General features: G+C 45.3%; 1 long non-coding RNA gene across 1 annotated transcript; it reads left to right on the plus strand.

Annotated features, from left to right (window-relative positions):
• Positions 1–716: 716 nt before the first annotated feature.
• Positions 717–25,895, plus strand: LOC123375295. The gene is made up of 4 exons (XR_006581385.1): positions 717–849; positions 17,366–17,523; positions 22,718–22,781; positions 25,653–25,895. It is a non-coding gene; the product is annotated as an uncharacterized LOC123375295 (long non-coding RNA).
• Positions 25,896–26,108: the final 213 nt, after the last annotated feature.

The following is a 26,108-nucleotide window of genomic DNA, read 5'->3' on the forward strand; positions in this document are numbered from 1 at the left end:
TAGGGATTTAGAGGGTGGGGGTTCCCTGAGAGGAGAAAGGAGACCCAGAGAGGAAAGGGTGTGCTTGGGGGCCAGCGCCCCTTGTAGAAGGGCACCGGGTCCAGGGAGGGACACGGGGGGCCTAAGAACAGGTGGATCACCATCCTGCAGAGGGTGCTCCAGGGCTGGACTGAGCTAACTTCGCAGAGCAACCAGTAGGAGGTGCCGCAGGGGTGAGTCGACCCGTTTACAGATGGTATGATGAGACTGCCTACAATGGTATAAAGCCGATCTGCGACTTCTAGTAGCAAGTATCAGAGGGGTAGCCGTGTTAGTCTGGATCTGTAAAAGCAGCAGAGTCTTGTGGCACCTTATGGACTAACAGACGTTTGGGAGCATGAGCTTTCGTGGGTGAATACATGCATTCGACGAACTGGGTATTCACCCATGAAAGCTCATGCTCCCAAACGTCTATAAGGTGCCTGTAGTGAGGCGGCCTGGCTCCCAGCCGCGCCTGAGAGGGCCGAGCCAGAATGGATGCTGAAGTGGGCGGAGCCGCCGCCGCCTGTTCCCGCCCCCCAGAAGTCAAGGGGCAGGACAGGAAGTATAAAAACCCAGCCCCAGCGCTCAGTTGACCGCTGGCCGCCGGAGAAGCCAGACGCTGGTGCCCGAGCTCCCACTGGGCTGAGCCTGCCCCGTGCTCGCTACCCTGAGGAGGACTGGCCGGGCCTTCCCCACGCCCGGTACCCAGAGGAGCTGCCTGAGCTTCCCCTCGCCCAGTATCCTGAGGAGCAGCCCGGCTTACCCAGCGCTCAGTACCCTGAGGAGCCCATGGTGTGGGACACTGCGGAAGACGCTGGGGATACACAGGTACCAATGGAGGGGGAGATTGGAAGTGGCCCGGGGGTAGCCGACCCTAGTCTGGCTTCAGCAGACCCCGAGCCAATGTCAGTGTGTTGCGGCCAGGATTCCCACTGACACAACAGCAGACTGACTGCCACTGTTAGGGCCCTGGGCTGGGACGCAGTGGAGTGGGTGGGCCTGCGTCCCCCCTGCCACCCCTACTCACGGGTGGCAGTCTCCCCCTCACCCCAACGCTCAGGCGTAGGAGCCTGGACTTACCTCAGTGTCTGCTCAGCCCCTGCCTAAGGGCCTGAGCCCTGAACTGCTTGCTGCCCGCCCTGCCCAAGGGCCTGGGCTTATGTATTGACTGTTTGCTCAGCCCCTGCCTGAGAACTGGAACTCTGCCTGAAAGTAGTTTGCTGCCCCCCCCCCCCCCGACTGAGGGCCTGGGGTTAGATACTGAACTGATTATTTGCTCAGCCCCTACCTGAGGGTCTGAGCCTGGAACTGCAGGGCTGTCGCCCGCTCTGAGTTAGGGCCCGGGCTAATTAGATTGTTTGTTCGCTCGGCCCCGGCCTGCGGGCCTGAGCCCTACCTTACCATTGGTGCCCCGCCTGGAGCTAGGGCCCGGGCTAAAGAGACTGATTTCCGGCTCAGCCCGCCTGAGGGCCTGAGCCCCCTTGACTGTTCTTTGCCCTCTCAGACTACACCGCCAATAGCAGACACGTGTAGCGAGGCGGCCTGGCTCCCAGCCGCGCCTGAGAGGGTCGAGCCCCAACACCGGATGCTTAGTGCCACAAGACTCTTTTCTGCTAGTAGCAAATATCCCCAATGAGCAGACTCCAAAGAGAAACTGCTGAACTTGTATTAATATGCAAACTAGATACAATTAACTGTGGCCTAAACAGAGACTGGGAATGGTTGGGTCATTACACTAATTGAATCTATTTCCCTATGTTAAGTTCTCCTCACACCTTCTATGGTCCATCTTAATTATCACTTCAAAAAGTTTTTTTTCCTCCTGCTGACGATAGCTCATCTCAATTGATTAGACTCTTCCTGTTGGTATGCATACTTCCACCTTTTCATGTTCTCTGTATGTATAAATATCTCCCGTCTATGTGTTCCATTCTATGCATCCGAAGAAGTGAGCTGCAGCTCACGAAAGCTCATGCTAAAATAAATTTGTTAGTCTTTAAGGTGCCACAAGTACTCCTGTTCTTTTTGCGGATACAGACTAACACGGCTGCTACTCTGAAATATGGAGGTGATGTGTTACTGGTGCACATAACAAAATTCATTCCGCACATGGACGTAAAAAATAGAGGGAACACTGGTCATGGTAGAAATTGGTTTGAAAGCAAACTGATTATAGTGTCCTTTTAATGCCACCAAGAAACAAGTTCTTACATAAATACCAGTTGTATTCCAAACCTCAGTTTGGGACCGCAAGTGTTCATGAGTCAGACTTTCCACATTACTAACACTCAGACTGTTCTAGGAGTGCCAGGCTTGGAGCACCATTATGTAGTACATGGACTAGGGCTAGCCTAGGAGACACCACTCTTTGGGTAGGTCTATACTTACCTGCCGGGTCGACGCGTAGAGTTCGACTTCTCGGAGTTCGAACTATCGCGTCTAATCTAGACGCGATAGTTCGAACTGCGAACGCACTCCCGTCGACTCCGGAACTCCACTACCGCGAACGGCGGTGGCGGAGTCGACAGGGGAGCCGCGGACTTCGACCCTGCGGCATCTGGACGGGTGAGTACTTCGAACTAAGGTAGTTCGAGTTCAGCTACGCTATTCGCTGAACTTGCGTACCTTAGTTCGACCCCCCCCCCTTAGTGTAGACCAGGCCTTTGTGACCTGGCCAGTACTCCCATCTGATTCTCTTGGTTAAGCTAGTTCAGCCTACACAAAGTTTATGATAAACCTGATGTCAAGAGATAACTTTGGTTTGCACATTATGTAATGTTTCTCTCAAGCTCTCCCAGTGCTCTGTTTGTGTATATGTGTATAGTGATGATGCTCAAGTACATATAACATAATGTCTGGGTTCTGTACAGCCAATAAAACATGCTATTGTGTTCTACAAATGACTTCCTCTGGCAGCAATTTACATCAGCCCTTAACAGTGGTAACACTCGGATAGGAAGAAAAAGGTTCCAGTAGTCTACTTTGACTCTGAGGATATCAGAACAGTGGAGACTCCTTTTAGCGCAAAATAATGAAAACCCCAAAAGAGAAAGATCAGAGGTTTTCTAGGGAACTCATTGGGTTGATCTAGCCCTGATAACTAGTATCTCTAAGTGGTGTCCCACTATGTGGGAAGGTCTAATGATGGAAATTTCAAACATCCTAAAAGAAACCCATATGCATATGTGAGGTGCTATAATGAATATGTAATGCATGGAATTGCATTACATATTCTCACTGTCCTTCTCAGTAAAAGCACCCAATGCACTGTTGTCTTCCTGGAGCATGAACAGAAAGAATGTCTCTTTTATAGCAGAACACAAGGAGCTACAGCCATGGGGTTTTAGGAACCAGAAAGATACACATTGCATAGGCACCATGTGCTGCCAGCTGAAGCCTAGAAATACTACAGGGAGGACCTCAGAAGAGTATCAGCTAGAAAAGGTAGCACACACACCACTTCAGCCTTCAGTAAAGAACAGACTTTTAAGCAATAAATTATAATACCTAGCCCCTCTATAGCACTTTTCACCTTTGATCACAAAGCACTGTACCAAGGTCAGGATCATCATCCCCATTTTACAGATGGTGAAAATGAGGCATAGGAAGGGAAGAGACTTACCCAAGGTCACCCAGCAGGCTAGTAGAAGAGCCATGAATTGAACCCAGGTTTCCTGAGTCATAATCTGGGGCTCTAGCCAAGGTAGTGGGTACCTGATGAAAAGAAATAACTGATTTGTAGCTGCAGCATCTTTGGCTATGTGACTGTTTATAAAGGAATGACTGAAATGATTGCTGACAGATACCACTCATTGTCTATGTTCTTGTTCACCCTCCCACCCCCATCCCATCCTTCAGCTATCACATGAGCAAAATGCATATTGACCTTAACAGGAAATCTGAAGTGTGAACTGTTGGTTCAGCTAGTAGGCAATCTGAACAATTAGAAAAACACCCCATGCATGAAGAATTTCTACAAAATTTACATCATTATCTGACCTGAAAAAAGCCAGGGGGGAAAAAAACCATGGGGAAGCCACTCAGTGATCACGCCATTTTGCTTTCTCAATGCACTCATTGCTGCGTGGGATGTTTTTGAGATGTTCATGCTGTGCTACTTGCTAAAGGAAACTTTTCCAGGCAAAATATCTGTCGTCTTCATGCTGAGAACTGACAAGAAAGAGGCTCTTGAATTTGTCAGTATTTAATTAGACATCAGAAATTATGATTACTACAACAAAAAAAGATTTGTTTCATGTTTAGTGGGATGCTCTGTGAGAGATGGCCTCTCTGGCAGGGGGTTTATAAGCCAATACTGCTTTTCAGAATCTATCATAGCACTAGCTATTGGCTGTTCTTAAAGAGGTAGACTGTGCTTTTACAATCTGCCCCAAGTGAAGGGCAGTGGGTAGTTACACCCCGAGGAGAATGCCAGAGAAGGAGTTTGATTTATTATGTCACAGTGCCTCCATGTTTTTCTCTTGTTCTGGGTCAGGAGGAGTAAATTATTCCACCCCCCCTTCCCTATTTTATGGAACAGCTACTCCGGCCAGCAATGAGAGGGTGGAGCCTGGTCTCCTCTGACTTTGCCCCTTTCCTGTGGGAAGTATCTGACTAGTAACTTTGCTTTCCCACTACATTTAGAGGCATAATCTAAGTAGAGCTGAGTGGTGGACTAAGGCTACGTCTACACTACATCATTTACAGTGGCACAGCTGCACTGATGTATCTCTGCTGCTGCAGCGCTTCTGGTGAAGACGATCTAAACAGACAGGAGAGAACTCTCCCATCGGCTTGATAACTCTTGCTTCTGTGAATGGTGGTAGCTAGGTCGGCAGGAGAAGCTCTGGATTATTCACGCCCTGGAGGGATATAAATTATACCGCAGTAATTTGTAGTTTAGGCATAACCTAAGTGGCATCTTATTGTGTCACAGAGCTTACACAACTGTGTAATCTAGCCCTAAAGGTTGACTGCAGTAGTGATTGAAGGCAATGAGCAGGTCACAGTAATAAAGTGAACAGGCAGCCACAGAAGCCTATATTTGAAAGTATGTATTTGTATTGCAGTCATAAGTAAGGCCCCCAATGATAGACCTGGACTTCGTTGTGCTAAGCTCTGTACAAACACTAAACAAAGAGGAAGTTCCTACTCCAAGGAGCTTACAGCTTAAGTATAGAGAATTACACAAAGCTGCAGAAGGGTCCCAGAATCTCTCAATGATTGTGATATACCAGAAGAATCTGCTCCTCCCCATGCTGTCAGGGATTATATTGTTCTAACCCACTGCAAGGAGAAAATACATTTTGTATCAGAGTTTGGCTGGAATCTAACCACAGCCAGCCAATATGGTTTGGGGAAGATATAATTAATATATTTTAAGGCCACAAGGGACTATTAGATCATTTAGTCCAAACTCCTGTATAACACAGGCCATGGAACTTCTCCCAGTTACCCCTCTACTGAGTCCAATAACTTGTTTAGCTAAAGCGTATCTTCAAGGAAGACATCCAGTCTTGATTGAAGACACCAATGGAGAATTAACCACATCCCTTGGTAATTTGTTCCAATCATTAATCATCCTTGTTGTTAAAAATGTGTGCCTTATTTCTAATTTGAACTTTTCTGGTTTCTGCGTCCAGCCACTGATTCATCATATGACCTTCTCTGCTAAATTAAAGAGACCTTGAGTACCCAGTATTTTCTTCCCTTATACACCATACTTCAGTCATCTCGTGATCTTCTTTTTGATAAAAACTAAACAGATTGATCTCTTCCGTCTCTTACTGTAAGATATTTTCTCCAGCCATCAAATCATTGTTGTAGCTCTTCTTTACACCACCTCCATTTTTTCCAACATCATTTTAAAAATGTAGATGCCCGAACTGAAAGCACTGTTCCAGTATTGGTCTTACCAATGCCATGTAAAATCATCTCCCTAATCCTACTCACTACTCCCCTATTTATACATCCAAGGTTCTCATTCGCCCTTTTTGCCATGGTATTGCACTAAGCGCTTATGATGAGTTGTTTGTCTACTACCACCTCTCAATTCTTTTCAGAGTCACTGCTTTCAAGGATTTAGTCCCTATTTTGTAAGTATGGCCTGCATTCCTTGTTCCTAGCTATATGACCTTGCATTTGGCTGTATTAGAATGCATTTTGTTTGACTGGGCCCAGTTTACCAAGCAATCCAGATCACTCTGCATGACTGCCCTATACTCATCATTATTTACCACTTCCACCAATCTTCATGCTATCAGCAAATTTTATCATCAGTGATTATGTTTGCTTCCAGATCATTGCTAATTGTTGACTAGCATACCAATCCCTCTGGAACCCCACTGGACACACACCCTCTGTTGATGATACCCCATTGGCAACTACTTTTTGAGATGTGACACTTAGGCCATGGCTACATTATGGGGAATATAGCAGCATAGCTACAGCACTGTACCTATGACAGCATAACTCTGTAGTGTAGATGCAGCCTACAGTGAAAGAAGGAGGTTTATTTTTCATTGTTGTAGGAACACACCTCTCTAAGCAACAGAAGTTAGGTCCATGAAAGCTGTGTCTACACCTGGGATTAGGTCAGCATAGCTACAGCACTCAGGTTGTGGGTTTTTCACAGCATTGGGCACCCTAAGGACATCAACATAAGTTTCAAGTGTAGACCATTTCTTAATCAAGTCAACCACAACCACCATCGTCTTCTAGTAAATCTTTTCTCCATAATGCCAGGTGCCTGGATACTGTTATTAATATTGTCAGAGGTTCTTTGTCGTTTGTGTGTGTGTATGCACAGTGTCACAAAATGGGCCCCTTAAGACTGGGGCCTCTGGGAGCTATGGTACTATAAATAGTAATAATTACTGTCAACCCATTACTAATGGAACAAATTCTGGTTTCTAGAGACTAATTTTTGAGAGAAAGCAACTACTAAGTTACTTCTGAATTTTTGGTGATGTTTTTACCTTAGCATTTTTCTGTTCTGAACTACGGGTGAGTTTTTTACAGTTTCTATCTACTAGATAAAAGTGGTTGTTTTTTCTGTAGTTATTCTGTTCTGTTGTTCTCACTTTGATTCTGATTCTGCAACCCTTATTGAGGAACATGTACTCACATGTGTATTAAGATAAACTTTAACATGAGCATAAGTGCTATTCAACATGAGTAAGGGCTGCTATATTTAGAGGGTGACTAAATTGGTAGGTTAAGAGAAGCCTTGGGGTAAACAAGAGTTGTATACTATCCTCAGGGAAGGAAAGCATGTGAACTAACCCAGAAGACAAAAACACTGGGCTAAATTCTGCCTTGTTACACCAGTGTATGTTTAAGGTAACTTCATGGATTTCAGAAACAATTCAAGAGATGTAGCGTTTCCAAACAAATCCTTGCAAGAACATCAAAAACATCTTGTGCCATAAAGTGTCCTCAAAGTCTTATCCCCTGATGTCACAAAGCTGTGATGAGGAGGAAGCACAGAAACAATGTTGCAGAGAGAGGACATGTCCTCGGTGCTCATTCGACTTGCAGAAGTGACATCATTTGACAGGGTAGAAATAGAGCTGCTCGGGTGGGAAGCACAAGAAGTGTGAGGCTCCCTTTCTTAAATTGTGCAGTGCAGATTCTTCAGTGTAATATAATGGAGACCTGATCTAGCTCCTAGCTGCTGTGTGTGACTGTCATGTAAATAATAAATCTGTTATCCAGTGACCTCACATCTCCTTGGCCCTCTGGTCTGGGTAAGGCACACAGACTGGTCTGGAGGCACTGTAGATCTCCCTCTGGTGATAGACGAGCTGGCATCCAGATTCACGTTATTAGAACTATCGCTCTCTTTGATAGCATTGCCACACAATGTTGTTAACTCCACAGCATGGGTCAACAGGGCTGCTCTTGTGTGGCTCCATTCCTTTCTGAATGAATGCCAAACACCACTCATTGCAAAAAAACCATTCTCTTCTCTTTCTCCTTGCATGGACACTTGCATGTGAGGTTATCTGTGTTCCATCTTCAGGGCCATTGGGAAGGTAAGAGAGGAAACAGTGGTCCCAATGTCTTCAGCATGCTGATGACATACAGCTTTATGTTGCCATCTCATTAGACCTGTCAATTGCATTATTTAGTGTCTGGGTAAGATTGGTCTGTGGATGCGGGCTAGCTGGCTAATCCTGGATCCTGATAAAACAAAGTGATATTATACTTCTGGGGGAATTCTGTGCCACTGCAGAATTAATGCCCCCTGCAGATTTTACTCTTTACCTTCAAAACAATTGATTCGCATAACTCTCTTGGACAGCAATCGAGGGATGGAGGGACATGTCTGGTTCAGGTACCGGGAGCAGCCTGGGGAAATGTAAATCACTACTTTGGAGGTTGGGTCTGGCTATGTTTGAGAGACTCTGTCCTCCTCATTCACTAGTGTGGTGCACCTGGAGCCGGGGAGAGGCAGGGTTGGGAATGCCCTGGCCGGTGGCTCCTACCATGTGCTGGGCTCCAGCTGCTAATCCCAGCTGGGCTTGGGCGGGGCTGGGACTTCCTCTTCCCGTGCACATGTCAGACCCACCTCCAGGAACCTTCCCCAGCTGCAGGAAGCTCTTCACATCCCCTCTTTGCTTTCCAGACATGGGGTGGGCAAGCTCCCCCCTCATCTGCCGAACCCATGTGCATCCGGACCCTCCATGCACTCAGACAATCCTGCTGAGCCCCACCCCCTGCATCCAAAATAGATAATGAGTATAAATGTAACTCTGTGATTTTAATAGGGGCTACATCATGTGCAAAACTCAGAACAGTCTTTCTTGTCTAGTCCATCATTATTAAGTTTATATTCAAAGGCCACAGAAAGGAATAGGACCCCCATTGTACTAGGAAAACAAAGACCTTGCTCCAAGGAGCTTTATAGCATTGACATCACTTCCACATGAAGTCCTCTGCTCCCATTGAGCACCTCAGAAGGGGCTTTCAATACCTTGCCAGAGAAAGTCCATAGGGCAGATGGGTGAGGAAACAATTATGGGACCTGATAGAAAAGGATGGAGTATAAGAGTACACTTCCCAATGTTAAAAGCCCCTGGAAAAAGCTCTGTAAGAGATGGGATTGTAATTATTTTTAAGTATTAGACCTTGGTATCTTACAGAGCTAGCTGAAATTTGGAATTTCCATTCTGTGGGCAATTCCATTCTGAATCAGAAATTTCCTGCAAAATGAATTTTTTGGAAAAAAATCATTTCAGGTCAGTCAAAATATTCTGTTACAATAAAATCAAAATGTTATGCTCTGATTTTGACATTTTATTTTATATATTAGAATTTATAAAATCAAATTTCAAAACAGAGTTGTCTGGAATCAAAAAATTGAAATGTTCCATTCTGATAAGGTTGAAATTGAATGTATGTCTTGACCTTATTGAAACACTTTGTTTCAATTTTTTTTTCAAATCTAAATTTCATGGAAATCAACAAGTTCCCGCAGAAAGTTTCAATTTTGATGAAACATTTCCAACAGAAAAAACATTTTGTTAAAATTTCAACCACATCTCATAGAAAGAGTTCTCATCCAAAGAAGTACATTAAAAACCAAAAAAATCAGCATTCCAATTTATAGTCCTGTTAAACAGGAAAACAGATTTTTCTTCCCACTGAAAACTGCCAGCAGTAAGACATTTAATTGTGCAGTTTATTGAAGTGAATATTACAATATTCGAGTTAACAGACTTTGACCTTAACTGGTTAATCAGTTGTTGATAATGTTGAATTTGAATGTTTTATATAAAAGACCTTTTGCTATTAAGCTAATGAGTGAAATGTTCTTTCACAGCTTCTGTAATTAATGTATTCCTTGATGTCTAATTGATTCACAATTTGTATCTGTTTTATTAATTCCTCAAAAATTAACACTCATTTTCTACCATGTAAGACCACTCTCTTTTTAACCACTACTTTTATGAGATTAAACTGTGAATACATGATACATTAGCAAAGCTATAGTTATGATAAAGATGGCACTTCCATTTATGTTCTTATTTCTAGGCATTTTCAGTGTTCAGAAAACACATATTCAATACTTACAAAAATGTTGATACTCATTTTGTGCTTGGATAAGTAACAAAGTGATTTCCTATGCCCTGTTTGGAAAAAGCCTATTGTAAAAGGATGAAGTTATAAACATTTGAAAATGGAATACTTCTCATGTCCAATGTGTTGCCTTCCTTAACTTGTGCAACAATAGGTTGTTTTGCTAGTCAGGTTTTTGGTCTCACTTCCTGCTGAGTTATACGAGGACATTTGACAATGTGCCTGTTAGTGTATGTCTTGGTAAACTTGAAAAGTAGTTAGAGGCAAGTTTTGAAAGACCTTGCTTCCAGCTATAATTATTTACAGCTTGTGTTCTCATATTCCTAAAATAGTAATCAGACATTTCCATCTGCTTGGAGTTAAACAACTAAGATTAGAACAAGCCACCGCAAAGGATGGCGAGTGAGGAAGGGAGTGAAATTATTTTATCAGCTCTGTGGCTTTTTTGATTGACTACTCAGTACTGGGGCAAAATTCATAACAAATATTATTCACAACAAACTGTTTGACCTGCTCTAGTTTGATTTGCTCTACTCATAACAAAGTCTGGAGATATTTTTAGCCCAATGTATGTAGCCCAAAGTGATTTCAATAAGCACCAAACATTTAGATGCTTAAACAATATTGGACCTTTTGTACAGAATCACACTAAAGTGCCCAATCCGGTAAAATAATTACTCATGCAAGTACATGGGCAGCATGTTATATACCCACATAGTGCCCAGGCACCGGCAATGTTCAGAACCCAGGGGCCCAGCTCCACCAATGTTTGGGGCTGGGTCTCCCCCCCCCCGGCCCCATCTGCTCTCCCCCGCTCCTCCCTCAAGTGTCCCCCTGCCCTCCCCTTGCTGGCCCTGCACGTCCCTGGCCCCAGAAGGAGCAGAGCATCCCTGCCTCTTCCGTGCAGCTCCATGCTGCCTCCCTGCAGCAACTGCTGCCGTAGGGTCCTAGTGCCCCCCAACTAAACTGCCAGGGCAGACTGATTCTGAACCTTCCCCTCAAACCCTTCCCTTTTCCGATGGGACTCTCCAACAGCACAGTCCCCCTCCCTCCCCCCACCCGCAGTCACCGCTCCTGCCCCATTCTGGGCAAGGAGGCAGCCCCATCCCCCACCCCCAATGAGGCTATAGTCAGGGGCAACAGCAGGGGCAGAAGCGCACGCAGCACCCCCTGGCACCCACCACAGGGGAGGTGAGGGAGATTCCTGGACCTGAGAGGGGCCCTAGGAGCACATGCCGTGACACCGGTGGGGTGAGTGTGTGCTGAGGGGGGGAGCAGGAAAGGGGGGCTCATCCCCCAGAGCTAAGGTGACCAGATGTCCCGATTTTATAGGGACAGTCCCAATATTTGGGGCTTTTTCTTATATAGGTGCCAATGACCCCCCACCCTCATCCCAATTTTTTACACTTACTATCTGGTCACCTTACCCAGAGCTCACTGCTGCCGGCAAGGAAAGGGCTGGGGGGGGGCCTCCTCTCTGGCCCCTGTCCCAGAGCAGCCTGCCTGCACCCCAAACTCATTCCCAGCCCTGCCCTACCCAGAGCTTTCACCCCCGCACTGCACCCTCAACCCTCTACCCTAGCCCTGAGCCTCTCCAGCACCCCAAATGCCTTATCCCCAGTCCCAGCCAGAGCCCTTACCCCCCACACCCCAACCCTCTGCCCCATCCCTGAGCCCCCTCTAACACCCCAAACCCCTCATCTTCAGCCCCAGACAGAGCCCTCACACTCCCCTGCACCCCAACCCTCTGCCCCAGCCCTGAACCCCACACACACCCCAAACCTCCCATTCCTAGCCTCAGCCAGAGCTCTCATCCCCCCCACACCCCAACCCTCTGCCCCAGCCCTGAACCCCCTCTAACACCCCAAACCCCTCATCTTCAGCCCCAGACAGAGCCCTCACACTCCCCTGCACCCAACCCTCTGTCCTAGCCCTGAGCCCCTTCCACACCCCAAACTCCTCATCCCCAGCCCGAGCCCTCATCCCCCCCGCACCCAAACCATCTGCCCCAACCCTTAGCCCCCTCCTGTATCATGAACCCCTCATCCCCAGCCCCACCCCACAGCCCTCACCCCACACCCCAACCCTCTGCCATAGCCCTGAGCCCCCTCCCACACCCCAAACCTCTCATCCCCAGTCCCACCCCAAACCCAGCCCCATCCCTGCACCTCTCCTCCCCCAAACTCCCTCCCAGAGCCTACACCCCCTCCCATCCCCAAACTCCCTCCCAGTGCCTGCATCCCTCCTGCACCCCCACCCAAACTCCCTCCCAAAGCCTTGGGCAGGTGGGGGGTGGAGTTTGGGTGGGGGCGGAGTTTGGGCACCACCAAAATTTCTACAAACCTGCCGCCCATGTTTATATCAGGGCTGGATCCAGGCACCAGCTTATCAAGCAGGTGCTTGGGGCAGCCACTCCGGAGCGGGGCGGCACTTTCAGGTATTCCGCGGCAATTCAGCGGAGGGTCCCTCACTCCCGCTCAGAGTGAAGGACCTCCCACTGAATTGCCGCAGATCACGACCGTGGCTTTTTTTTTTTTTTTTGGCTGCTTGGGGTGGCAAAACCCCTGGAGCCGGCCCTGAGTTATAATGATTTCAATGGGACTTTTTGTATGAGTGGTGGCTTTCAGAACTGGGCCTTAAGTGTAACCCCATAACCTTGCTTGGGCCACCAAATAATTTATATCCTCTTTGACAGGGAAGATCCAGTCAGTCCTTTGCGTCCCTGGAGACAGCAGTTTAAGGATTTAAGCTCTCTAGTCCTTTCAAAACTTTTTCTTTAGTCCAACCTCCCAATGATTTTCTTTTTTATTAGTTACCCCATCCCTAAAAATGGCATGGTCATACATGTGGTATACATGATGCCCCCTGAAGATCAGTCTCCTAGTATAACCTTGGGATAGATAAATACGCTTTCAGAAGTGCAAAACACTTAAATACCTTTGAAAATCTGGACCATAGTTCCTTTCTTGAGGGGCACAACCTTTTCCTACACACACAGCTAGTGTCTACTAAATTATTTAAAAAAACTGAAGAGCCGTCCTTTGTTCATGTAGTATTTTATAGGAATTTGGAAATTATGCATAAAACATGCTGAATTATATTGGTTCCTACAATAAAGACAATGGGAGTGAAAAATCCCAATATGCTGGTGCAGTATGTGTGAGGGTAAATAGTCATGCTGTGGAGTTCCTTATTTTGGGTATCTAATGTACATTCTAGGAATCTTTATAGCCAGTATTTTCTAAGCCTGCACTACTTCCAGATCCTAAAATAATCCCATTTATCTCCTGTAAATTTTTGACTAAAAAACTACCTTTCCCTGACTGGCCAGGGGGAGGAAATAGATAGGGATAATCAGATTTTTAGAGGGAAAAGATCTGTGGGGCCATGTTCTCTGTGACCAAAAGATCTGACAAAGATCACTCATTCAGGACAAAGGCAAGTAAAGAAGTGCAAGCACAGGACTAGAGGCCCTACTTTTTATAAATCCGCAAATTGAAGAAGAGTTTCTAAAATGTCCTGTCTGCTTACAGCACTTCCCATCCAATGCAGAGCTGCACAGGATCCCTCCTGACATGCCATGCCAGAGAAATTGGCAACTGAGCTTTTCACAGCACAAAATGAAAGTGCATGTGATGGACTACTGCAGTCATTACTTTGAGCTGAAGGGTAGATTCATCCTTGCTCTGATGTAGATTCTGGAGCATTGACAGAAGTCATGGCCTTGTGCCTCCTTACTCAGAGCTGCAGGTGCAACCTCTGGCACAGGGCAGGCTCCAGGGGTGTCTCAACATGCACCCCTATTTGGAAGAGACCCTTTGGGCTGCTGTAGGGGGCAGAGAATCACCAGGATGCTCGACTGCCCCAGCCACATCTGCTTCTACTCCTCCCACCCCCTCACTAGGGTTTGCTGTATTTGGTTTTTGACTAGAACTTGTTGTATCAACCAGGCAAGGTACTAACAAACTTCAACAGGACTTTAAAAATAAAGTGGAAACCTCTTTACCGAGCTGCTGCTGCACCCAACAGCCAGTGCTCCCAGTTCTAATAATTTCAAGCAACAGCTAAACACCACAGAACTGCTGGTCAAAAAGAGACCCTGGTGGCTCCAGTCAGCACCACTGACCTGGCCATTAAAAGTCCAGTCAGTGGTGCAGTGGGGCTAAGGCAGGCTCCCTGCCTGTCCTGGCTTTGTGCAGCTCCCAGAAGCGACCGGCATGTCTCTGCGCCCCCTAGGTGCAGGGCGATCAGGGAAGCTCCATGTGCTGCCACCATCCCCAGTGCCACCTCCACAGCTCCCATTGGATGGTAACCGTGGCCAATGGGAGCTGCAGGAGTGGCGCCTGGTGTCACAGGCAGCACACACCACACAGAGCCACCTGGCCACGCCTCTGCCAAGGGGACGGACATACTGGATGCTTCTGGGAGCAGCACGGAGCCAGGGCAGGTAGGGATTCTACCTTAGCCCCATTGCGGCACTGACCGGGAGCTGCCTGAGGTAAGTGGTGCTCAGCTGGAGCCTACACCCCATATCCCCTCCTGCATCTCTGCCTCAGGTCAGAACCCCCTCCTGTACCCTAACTCCCTCCCAGACCCCACATCCGTGCCCCAACCCCTTGCCCCAGCCCTGAGCCCCCTCCTGTACTCCAAACCCCTTGTCCCCAGCCCATAGCCCCCTCCTGTACCCCAAATCCGTCATTCCCAGCTCCAACCCAGAGCCCTCACCTCTTCCTGCACCTCAACCCCCTGCCCCTGCCCTGAGCCCCGTTGGCCCCAGCCAGGAGCCCCCTCCTGCACCCCAAACCCAGCCCCACCCCAGAGCCCACCCCCCGAGCTAGAGCCCTCACCACCTCCTGTACCCCAACCCCTGCCCCAGCCCAGAGCGCCCTACCGCATCCTGAATCCCTCCTCATTTCTGGCCCCGCCTGGAGCCCGCACCCCTTCCTGTACTCCAACCCCCTGCCCCAGCCCAGTGAAAGCAAGCGAGAGAAGGGGGATGGAGTGAATGGGGATGGGGCCTCAAAGAAGGGGTGGGATCTCAGGGGCGGGGCAGGGGTCAGAGTAAGAGTGTTCAGTTTTGTGCAATTAGAAAGTTGGCAACCCTACCCCTTGCTGCAGAGTCTCAACTCTAGCGCATTTTCCTCCGCCCCATGGAGGCCCTTACTATGACCAGGAAGGGTGATTTTCATCATCCTGCTCACTGCTGCCTCTTCTGCCCCTCTGATTCTGTAGGAAAGGGCTTATAACAGAGGATGATCCTGCTTCTGCCAACTGCACTGAGGAGATTGTAGTAACCCTGGCCCGTTGCTGGAAGGAAATCAGAGGTGACGTCCTGGTCTTGCCGAAGTCCATGAGAGTTTTTCAGTTGATTCAGTGAAGCAAAGATTTCACCCCAGAAATTCACACATTCAAACCCAGTTTAGTGCTGGGAGCGGAATGTGGGGATGCTGTGGGAAGTGAGTTGGGGAAGTGGCACACCCTGCACCTCCTCCTGGCACAAACATCACAATTTTTGAGGTAATAATAATATAGACAGAGAGCCTCAAATTTACAAGGCACTTTACAAACCGTAGGCAGGACATATTACCTGTCCTAAAGTGTTTATTGTCAAAGGACAACATTGTCTCTTATCCTCTGCACCCACCTCATAACATCCGTACCATCTTGCTTCAGCCTTCAGTTTACAGTGTAAAACTCAATCGATACCACACTCATTTCTATGACAACAGATTTTGATGTTGCTGATGAATACGTTTTACTTTTGCTCATCAAAGGTCATGTAATAGATAACAGCACAAGGTGACGGTAACGCTTTCTTCCACATGTTGGTTCAAGGTACTATGACTTTCTAATACAAGTGGTGGCCACATGTATTAAAATACATTTGAGGCTACAATCCTGCGAACACTTATGCACATGCTTAACTTTACCGCTAGTAATAAATGGTGCTACTCACAGTCATAAAATTAACACATGCATAACTGTTTGCAGGATCAGGGCCTAAGTCATTCTAGGACCAATTATTATCCCAAAGCCTGGCATTGTAGTTTGTCCTGTGTAGACAGTCATCTTCTGCATTAGACTTTTAAGTCACTGAGAAAATATCTACTTTCTCTGATGTAGAATTGACTTGACTTTTGGTGTTTAGAGAAAGACACATTCCCTTTGATTTCTAATATTCTGCAGCTTTTTGAATTTTTTCAGAAGGCACGCTCGGAGTCTGAAGAAGTTCAAGTTTTAAATACAGCATTAGGAGCTATTGACAGTCCAAAGGCTGCTGGGTCTTTTTCTGTGTTCGCATGTTTTTACATTTTTTGTATAAGCATTTCCTTTCAAAGTTATCCAAAGTAGATCATGGTGGCCTAATGGAATTTCCGTATTTCCATTAAAAACTTCTCCAAGATTTCCTTTGAAGTAGAGCTCATTTTCTTTATACTTAAACTATCAAAGTGGGATTTTGTTTTTTAAATTACTACTATTTCAGCTTACAAGGATCTTTCAGATAGGCCTTATCTATAGTAGTGCTCTACTCTGCTTGTAATTTTGTTTAAAGTGGTTTGTTCTGAGAAATCAACTTCTAAGGTCAAGCTGACCTCCTCATAAAGAGGCAAGAAACTGTCTTTATCCCTATAATTTGACCAAGAACTACTTTTCATTGTCTGGATACCCAAAAAACAGGTTTTTTACTTTTCTGTATGAAAGTGAATTTTTCTCAAGTCATGTTTGAGCAAGATGTTCTACCTTGGAACCTGATTTTTGTTCCATATACAGTCCTCTTGACCAAAGCCTAATACCTGAATACATCAACCTCAGTATGTCTCCCAAAACTCAGTCAGATGATCACACCTTTACATTTAACTACAATTACTTTAACTGATTGAATCAAGTTAGCATAGTGAGAGTGTCCAGGTATATTAGGTACATCCATCCCCACTTCATTCATAGTCATTTTTAAGAGACTGCTTGAGTGGTTGTTTTTCCCCTTTATGATTCAGTTCTCTTTCCTCTGGTCTTGCGACAAACCTCAATCCATTCCTTAGATCAGGGAAAGATTGGTAGGAAACCTTAGTTAGAAAAACTGGAGACAGAAATAAAGAGAACTTGTATGGTTCATCTGCAAAATTTGGGGTGTGGGTATGCTTTTCATTCTGTCTCTTCCTTTAAATAACTTTAATTTAAAAATGGCAGATCTCCTAACGTATTACTCCTGTCACCAAACACAACATGGCATGAAACTAACCCTTGGCTTATGCTTCTGCAGCCAGAGACATGATGAGGGCCACTTTCTGGATGCTCTGATTTCCCTACCTGTGCAGAACTTCTATTTCAGATCAGAGACAGTTTGATGCAGAGAGGAGAAGTGAAGATGTGTTTTACAGATGAGAGAGCGGAATGTTTCTGAGAGAGGAAGAATTAGAGGTAATCTTGTGCTCTAAAGCTTACAGATAATATTTATAGTTATGAGTTTTCTTATCATAAATATTAAAATGTTATAACATTAACAATGCAATATGTCAACATATACAAAGATTTCAATCCCCATTAAAATCTTCTCCCTCCAACAAAATTTCCTAGGCTGTTCATCAGTGCAGAGCCTTTTTTAAAGAATTTTTAAAAGGGGGGAGAGCAAAAGAAAGCAGGTGGCTAACGTGCTGCACAAAAGAATGATCAGAACTATATATTTAACTATTTAAGAGTGAGGCAATAAAATCCTATTCATGCTGCAAACTTTTCATTCTGGATGTATAGAGAATACATGGCACATGCAAATTGATGTAAAGACTATGCCGGTAAAAATTTTATACCACTGCACACCACATAGTGTATTTTAGTTATGCATATGTTTTACAGAAAACTATTTTGGAAATGTTAGAGATATTAAAATATTCACTGGGATTTTTTCATATCCCTCTTCCTGTAAAGCCAGAGATGTTGTACCATGAGTCAACTATACTGATCTTTGAGACAGGAAGAAAATAACTAATATACTTCTAAAATTTCAAAAAGCTATCAAAGACTTTGATCCTGGAAAGAGTGGGTAACTTTATGCACCATCAGTAGTCCCACAGATGTCAACTGAATTACCATACTTAGTGTGTAAAAATTACACATATACTTCAGTCTTTGCAGGATTGAGGCCTAAAGCTTCAATACTACAAAAAGTTCCACATGGGCCTATGCAGAATCCCTCTGAACTCACTGGGGTTCGGTGCAGGGGTCTATCTGTCCTGGGCTAATTGTGGGATCAGAGCTTATTCTAAATTTTTGTACAGAAAAATGTCACCTAATGTAAAGTCCCTAATGGAAAGTAAATGTTGACTCTAATTGTTACTGTACTTGCACTCAGATATGAGGTAGTAATGCTAGATCAGTTCATATTTCACATTGCTGTGGTCAGTGACTGAGAAAACAGAGTCTAAAACTGATGAAAGTGTGGGTCACAGCCATGCATTTTTAGCGTATGCTTAAGATCTCAGGCGAACCTGATGTGGCAAAGGCAGTAGTCCGTTGATAAGCAGGATGCCCCCAAAGCATTCCTCTCTTCCTGTGGGAGAGAAGATGTGGGCCCCCCTGAACAATTCCACTGTCACAATTGTGTTTTAAGGAGCTTCTTTAATGCACTACTCTCTGCTCCTGCTCTGTGGAAACATTTTCATACCAGCTTTCTAGTGTCACCACATAAAATGTTAATTGTAATCAATTACTCTTTTTTAACATAATTCCTGCTTCAGGACATCTTATTACAAATGCTCCTAAATCAACTTTCAAATTTAGTACGTGAACCACGTGTAGCTCAAGTTACATGGGCAAATAAAGTGTTCTCGTCATCTTTAGGATTCCACTCAGGTCTTATGAATTATAAAGATTTAAGGAAAGGAGAAAATGTCGTAACATCCTGGATGAAATTATGATACTGCAGACAAGTAGAGATTCATTTATTTCAGGCACTGCACTGCCTCTACACTACCATGCAGTCATCTGTTTTCTTGGGTGGCCAAAGAGGGAGCATATAGGGGATATTATCATTTATTGTTTGTGCTACAGAAGCACCTAGATAAGCCCCACATTGTGCTAGGCACTGTACATAAATATGGTAAAAGACACTGCTGGCTGCAAAGAATAATTGCAACAAACAGGGTGAAGGGAAATATTATCATCCCCACTTTACACACAAAGAATTGGGGTGCAGAGAGTAAGTTATGGGCCCTCAGCTAAAACCTGAACACAGATTTCCTAACTCACAGGCCAATAGCTTAATCACAAAACCATCCTGCCCCTCTAGGGTTGGCTGTGAGCTGGAACAGGGCACTGATGTGTTGTCAGGCCTTGATTGATTAGCCTGGGTTTATGTAAGGAACTGAGACTACATGAAGTGTGTATAATTTGTACGTTGTATATCTAACTAATGGCAGGATGTACATAGCTTGTGGATAAGCAGCTTTTATTGTTTTATGAAGCATCTAAATACAAGGCTTATTTTTCAATGAAACATTAACAATGCCTACTTTATTATTGCTTAAATGCTTCTCTCCACTGTTGGCTGCAGTTTTCTAGTGGAGTTGGAATTTTGGCAAGTAAAATCTGGTTTAAGAGACTCACTGCAAACAAATGAAGAATATAAAATAAAAATTAGCAAGTGGAGAGACTGGCCATCCTGCCCCCCATCCCTTGATCAGTCCCTGGACAGAACCCTTCACTTGCTAATCTCCACTTCCTGCATGGATGTTGGGATCCAAAACCTCTACCACATCATTTTCCCCTTCTTCTGGTTCATGCAAAGACCCGTCTTTAGGCCATGCTAGGTGAGGTAGTGGAAACTGGATGAGTTAGTAGACCAGGGATCTTACACACGTCATTCCTCCCATACCCACCTCCCAGTCCCCAAAGGTTTGACAGCCAGTCCCTTGAGACCAAGCAAATATTGTCAGCATCCTTGAACCACCTAGAAATGGTGTTCAGAATAAATTTGATACCAGCACCAAGCTTTGTGAGAGTCTGTTCTTCGGTACTCTCCAGGTGCTGCTCTGTTGCCAAGTGCCTTCTGAATACATCTACCTCAACACATCATGCTCAGTTGCCCATCTCGGAAGAACTCTTGATATCTTATATAGCAGACCAGTGTGCCAGATGCAGTCATAAGCTGCTGTAAAGTCAAAAAAAAAAAAGAAAGTTCTTCTCTTGAAATCCACTTTCAATGTACATGCTATGATTTGGTTGGAAACCTGCCTGATCCTCACTCAAAAGTTGTTCTGTCATGGGCATAATTCTCTGAATTTGTAGCTAGAACTCGAGTGATATCGGGTGATAGCCCCGTAAAGAGTGATATTTACCTGGCTTTGGTAAAGCTATCGCCTTAGATTTCTGCTATATCATGGGTAGCATGTTCTCCTGTATAATGCAGGACATAAAAATAGACAACCAGTGTTGGCTTTTCTTTCCAAGATGATGTTGTAGTTGCAGTGATACACTGTCAAAGCCACAAGATTTTCCTATTTTCATTGACTTAGGTGCCTTTTCTATTTCTACCCTGAAGAATGGTAGGAAGCTTTTGTCTTGATTGAGCTGTTGAGATTGTGTGTATTGATGCCACTCTTCTTTGATTGACAGCTCAAAAATATTATCTTTGTCTACTTTAGTGATGTTATGTGTGTGGTGGCATTGTTTGAAGAGATCATTTGTTGCTGTTTATCTGGTGGGTTCTGTGGTGCACTGGACTTCCTGATGAGAGTCCATCTTTTCTGCTAGATCTTGACATATCCATTTCTGAGATTACTTTTTCCTTCTGTGTTCTTTGGGCTACATTCAGATTCTGTAGGCGATAGTTGGCTCAGCCATATTTTTCATAAAAGCTGTAATTTATGAGATTGAAACCAGAGGTTATGAATTGACTGGCAGGAAGGGAATTAACATGCCTTTCCTGAAGGCAGATATCATCAATATTGTGTCAGGAGGCAAAGTTTTCAAGAACAGGCTACTTTGCGGCAGATAGACCCTTGACATTCAACTGTAGCACTACAAGTACAGGGCCAACACTTATAGCATTTCCTTGTCTGGGTCCAGAGTAACCAGGACCCAATAGATAAAAATAAGATGCATTGGTGCAAATCTGCAGTAACTCCACTGATGTTGGTAGAGTGTAAATTAGAGCATAATTTAGCCCACTTAATTTTAATTGTAACCCTGCCATTTTTCAAATCAACCTCTGATTGTTTAATCAGGTGTATTTCCACATAACTCTGCAACAAACCACAAATCAGCCATCCCCTTAATCAGCAAATGACATGAGAATTAAACAACTAGGGACATTTTTTCTCCGGCCACAAATATAAACATCCTACTATGCATGCTGAAATATGTACTTTATTTCCGTACGTGTTTGGCCAACATAGCCTGTTTATTCACTGCTCTAAGGATTAGGAATCTTGTCAGTATGATAATGCTCCAGTGTTGCTGGCAAAATGCCTTCAGTCTCTATATTTCTGAGGAAATGATTCAATAATGGGCTGACGTACATTGCACAGCTTTGCATTCTGTACCTTCAGACTTTATTATTTATCACTTCATGTTCGCATGAATTAGAAATAGAACTAGAAGAAGAAGCACATTAGTAGAATGCTTTCCCATGGATAATTTGTGCTTAATAGTCTTAGATGTAAGAGAAAAACAAAACTGCAAATGCATCATCAGATATTCCTTTTGATAATAACTGGGTGAAAAACAGGTAGGCCTAGTTATTGTTTTCTGAAAGGACAAGGTGTCCATATTGGTTTGTTGTGCATTTCCCAACATTGCCAATGATTATGACCTATAAGAACAACTAATCTCTACACTGCCCAACCTCCTTTAGCCCCATTCTGATGCCGACTAAAAGTAACATCAGAATTTTTTGGTGCACCATGAAATTAAATCCAGACTGGGTCAGAGTAAAAGCAGGAGGGTGATTGTTGTTACTCATAATAGAATATCTATGTTTGCTTAGAGCATAGGGCTGAGAGTCAGCATACCTGGCTGGTGTGTCAGTCTCCGCCAGTAACTTGTTATCTTGGGCAAGTCACAAGAGGCCTGTATTTCAGAACACGCGAATCCAGCTAAAGTGAATGGGAGCCGCTGTTGCTCTGCTCTGAAAAATCAGGCCACTAACCTACTGTAGACTCTGTCTCAGTTTATCTATCTGTAAATGCATATAATTCTCCTTGCCTGCCATACAGAGGGGCCTGATTCTCTGCTGTCCTGCATATTTTGTCTTTGTTTACACCAGTGCAAAGTGGGTGTAAAACACTGCCAGGTCAGAAGCATTTGACCTTGCACTGGGTTAAATGACTACATGGGGAGCAGAGAAAGGAGAATCAGGCACAGGGCATTTTGAGGATTAATTCATTCATATTTTAATGTGCTGTAAGATCCTTGACTGGACTAATTGCTACTGTATTATAATTAATGAAACACTTAATTCATCAGATATGAATGGAGGAGCTTCACTTTCTCTACAGGAAACAAGCTAATAATGATTTGATTTATGAAAACAACTCTTATGGGTTATGTTTACAAGCACATGCATTAGAGATTTTGTAAATCAGGAGACTACATTTCTTTTTATGATTTTTTTCCCTAGCTGAGCTCTTCTACATTGTGGTGCCAGAGTTTGGGACACTGCAGAGAGCTGGCTGTGACAAAGAGTAAGCATGACTTTGTAAAAAATACTACCCCAAGTATTAATCAATTAAAAATATGATTATTGTCAAATACTTGGATCCTATAAAAATACTAACAGTTGCAAGAACAAGTAAGCAAACTAAGTGACAGAGGAAGGAAAATGATGGCATAAAATGTGAACATTCCAGTTGTTACTGTAGATTTGACTTGATTTTGTCAGTGCTGCACCTAAATAAACCTCACTGCAGCAAGGATAATAATCTTCTGCTCCACTGATGCAAGTAGTGATGCCAAAACTAGAGGAAAGGTGAAGTGACTGAAAATATTGAAGGCTGATGCTGATCTGTGAATTTAAATGTAAAGCTGTGTGCATGTCAAATGGTAATAAGATCTGAGTGCATGCTGCAAAAATAGCTTTGTGAATGTTCATACAAAATTTTAAATAATCTATGTGACTGTCTTCCCATCTTTTGTTTATATTACTTCATCACCTAGAGGACCCAATTTATATAGGGGCTTCATTGTGCTAGGAATTCACAGCTCTTTGGACAGGGGCTGTCTCTTATAGTTTAATACCATGTCTACACTAGAGAGCTTACAGTGGCACAGCTGTGCCACTGTAAGATCGCTCATGTAGCTGCTCTGTGCTGAGAGGAGAGAGCTCTCCCGTCGGCATAATAAAACCACTTCCACATGCAGCTGTAGCTATGTTGGCAGGAGAAGCTCTCCTGCTGACATAGCACTGTCCATACCAACACTTCTGTAAGTGTAACTTATGTCGTTCAAGGGGGTGTTTTTTCACACCTCTGAGTGACATAAGATATGCTGACAAAAGTGGTAGTGTAGACATGGCCTAAATAGAAAAGACAGACAAAGGGTGAGAAAGAAAACAGAGAAGTGAAGTGATTGGCCCAAGGCCATGCAGCAGGTAAGTAGCCAATCCAGAAATGGAACCTAGGTTTCCTGACTCCCCATTCAGTGCTCTAGCCAGTGGACCAGGATCCCTGTCACCCGTAAGCCCCTCTGCTTCCATTCTTTCTCCTTCACCTCACACCTAACAAGGCCCTGAGGCAGCCAGGTGCTGCTTCTCCCTCCATTCTCCTTTCCTGGTGTCTCCTCCTTGTCTGGATTCCAAAAGATGGAGCTTTGAGCATGGAGCAGGAGAGACAATCTCCGTGGCTCCAGTTCCAGCATCACAGTGGTCCTGGGTAGTAGCTGGGAGGAGGTAATAAAAGAGAAACTCTGCTTATATCTGCAGCTGCATGAGAGTCTGCCACAGGGCCGCCCAGAGGGGGGGCCAAAGGGGGCAATTTGCCCCGGGCCCCGGGCTCCGCAGGGGCCCCCAAGAGAAGAGGAGAGGCTCCCGCCTCCGCCCCTCTCCTGGAGCCTCGGCGTCTCCGGCGGGGCCCCTGAACCCCGCCCCGCTCAGAGACGGTCCCGCCCCGGCCCCGGCCCCAGCCCCAGCCTCTTACCGAGCACGTCTCTGGCGGGGCCTGAGCTCCGTCCCGCTCAGTGCCGCGTGATGAGGGGGCGGGGCTGGGAGCTCCAACGGGGCCTGAGCCCCGCCCCTCTCAGAGCGCCGTGGGGAGGGGGCGGGGCAGCTGCCTCCGCTCGGCGTGGAGCTCATAGCCCCGCCCCCTCCCCACGCGGCTCTGAGCGGGAAAGAGCTCAGGCCCCGCCGGAGACGCGCTCGGTAAGAGGCTGGGGCCGGGGCCGGGACCGGGGCGGGGGCGGGGAGCGGGACCGTCGGGGCCGGGGGCGGGACCGGGATCCGCCGCCGCCAAAGCGCAGCCCGGTCTTCGGTGGCGGGGGGCCCCTTCTGTTCCGGGACCTGCCGCCTAAGTGCCCGGAAGGCCCGCGGCGGGGACCCCCCCCCCGCCACCGAATTACCGCCGAAGACCGGGCTGCGCTTCGGCGGCGGTCCCGCTTCGGCGGTAATTCGGCGGCGGGGGGCTCCCGCCGCGGGTCTTCGGGGCACTTTGGCGGCGGGTCCCGGAACGGAAGGGCCCCCGCCGCCGAAGACCCCGGGCCCCCGGAATCCTCTGGGCGGCCCTGGTCTGCCAGAGCTGTGAGTCATACCCAAAGTGAAAAAGAGTCCCAGGCAGAGATTTTCACTTTTTTATTTTCAAAACTGTGAAAAAAGAACAGAGCGGAGTTTCAGATTATATGTAGGCCCCAGCAGTGGGGCCTGGCCTCATAGTTTAAGAGAACTTGATACAGAGTATAGGAGGTGAATGCTGGACCTCCATCTAGTATTTCTTGTGGTTATTGGGATTCCAATGAAGGTCCATGCTGGAGCATTGTTTAGAAGTTCCCTAAGATTTTCTGGACCTCTTCTATCCAGTTTGTTTCTTTCAGTTTTAAGAGATGTTAAAACTAGAAAAGTTACATTTGAAATGTTCTTGTCTGTGTGAAATTTCTGGATAAGTCTCAGGAGGACTCTTCAGGACTCTTTCATTATAATTCATAGATTCCAAGGAAAGAAGAGACCATTGTGCTCATCTGTTTTGACCTCCTGTATAACACAGGCCATAGAACTTCCCCAAAACAATTCTTAAATCGTATCTATTTAAAAAAAATCCTATCTTGAGTCAAAAAATGTCAATGACAAAGAATCCATCATGACCCTTGGTAAATTGGTCCAATGTTTAATTATTCTCACTGTTAAAAATTTACACCTTATTTCCAGTCTGAAATTGTCTACCTTCCACTTCCAGCCATTGGATTGTGTTGTACCTTGCTCTACTACACTGAAGAGCCCATTATTAAATATTTGTTCCCCATGTATGTATAGACTGTGATCAAGTCACCCCTTAGCCTTCTCTTTGTTAAGCTAAATAGTGAGTCTGTCACTTTAAGGTGTGTGTTTTCTAATCCTTTAATTATTCTTGCAGCTCTTCTCTGCACCCTGTCCACATCTTTTGTGAATTGTGGAGACCAGAAGTGGACACAGTATTACAGCAGTGGTTGTACCAGAACCATGTACAGAGATAAAATAACCTCTTTATTCCTACTTGAGATTCATGCATCCAAGGATTGAATTTGTCCTTTTGGCCACAGCATCACACTGGGAGCTCATGTTCAGTTTACTGTCAACCACAACCCCCAAATATTTTTTTCAGAAACACTTCTTAGGAGAGAGGTCCTCATCATGCATATATGGCCTACATTCTTTGTTCCTAGATGTATATATTTATATTTAGCCATATTTAAATGCTAAATATTATATAGTTACTTTTTTTTTGTTTTGCTTCATCATCACTGAGTTTATTGGCTGGCGTGCAACCTTTTTAAGTAAAAGGTTTGTGTACTAAATTGTGTTTGGGTTACTAAATTGCAAAACATCTTCA

Source organism: Mauremys mutica, chromosome 1 (assembly GCF_020497125.1).
Source record: "Mauremys mutica isolate MM-2020 ecotype Southern chromosome 1, ASM2049712v1, whole genome shotgun sequence".
Lineage (NCBI taxonomy): Eukaryota > Metazoa > Chordata > Testudines > Geoemydidae > Mauremys > Mauremys mutica.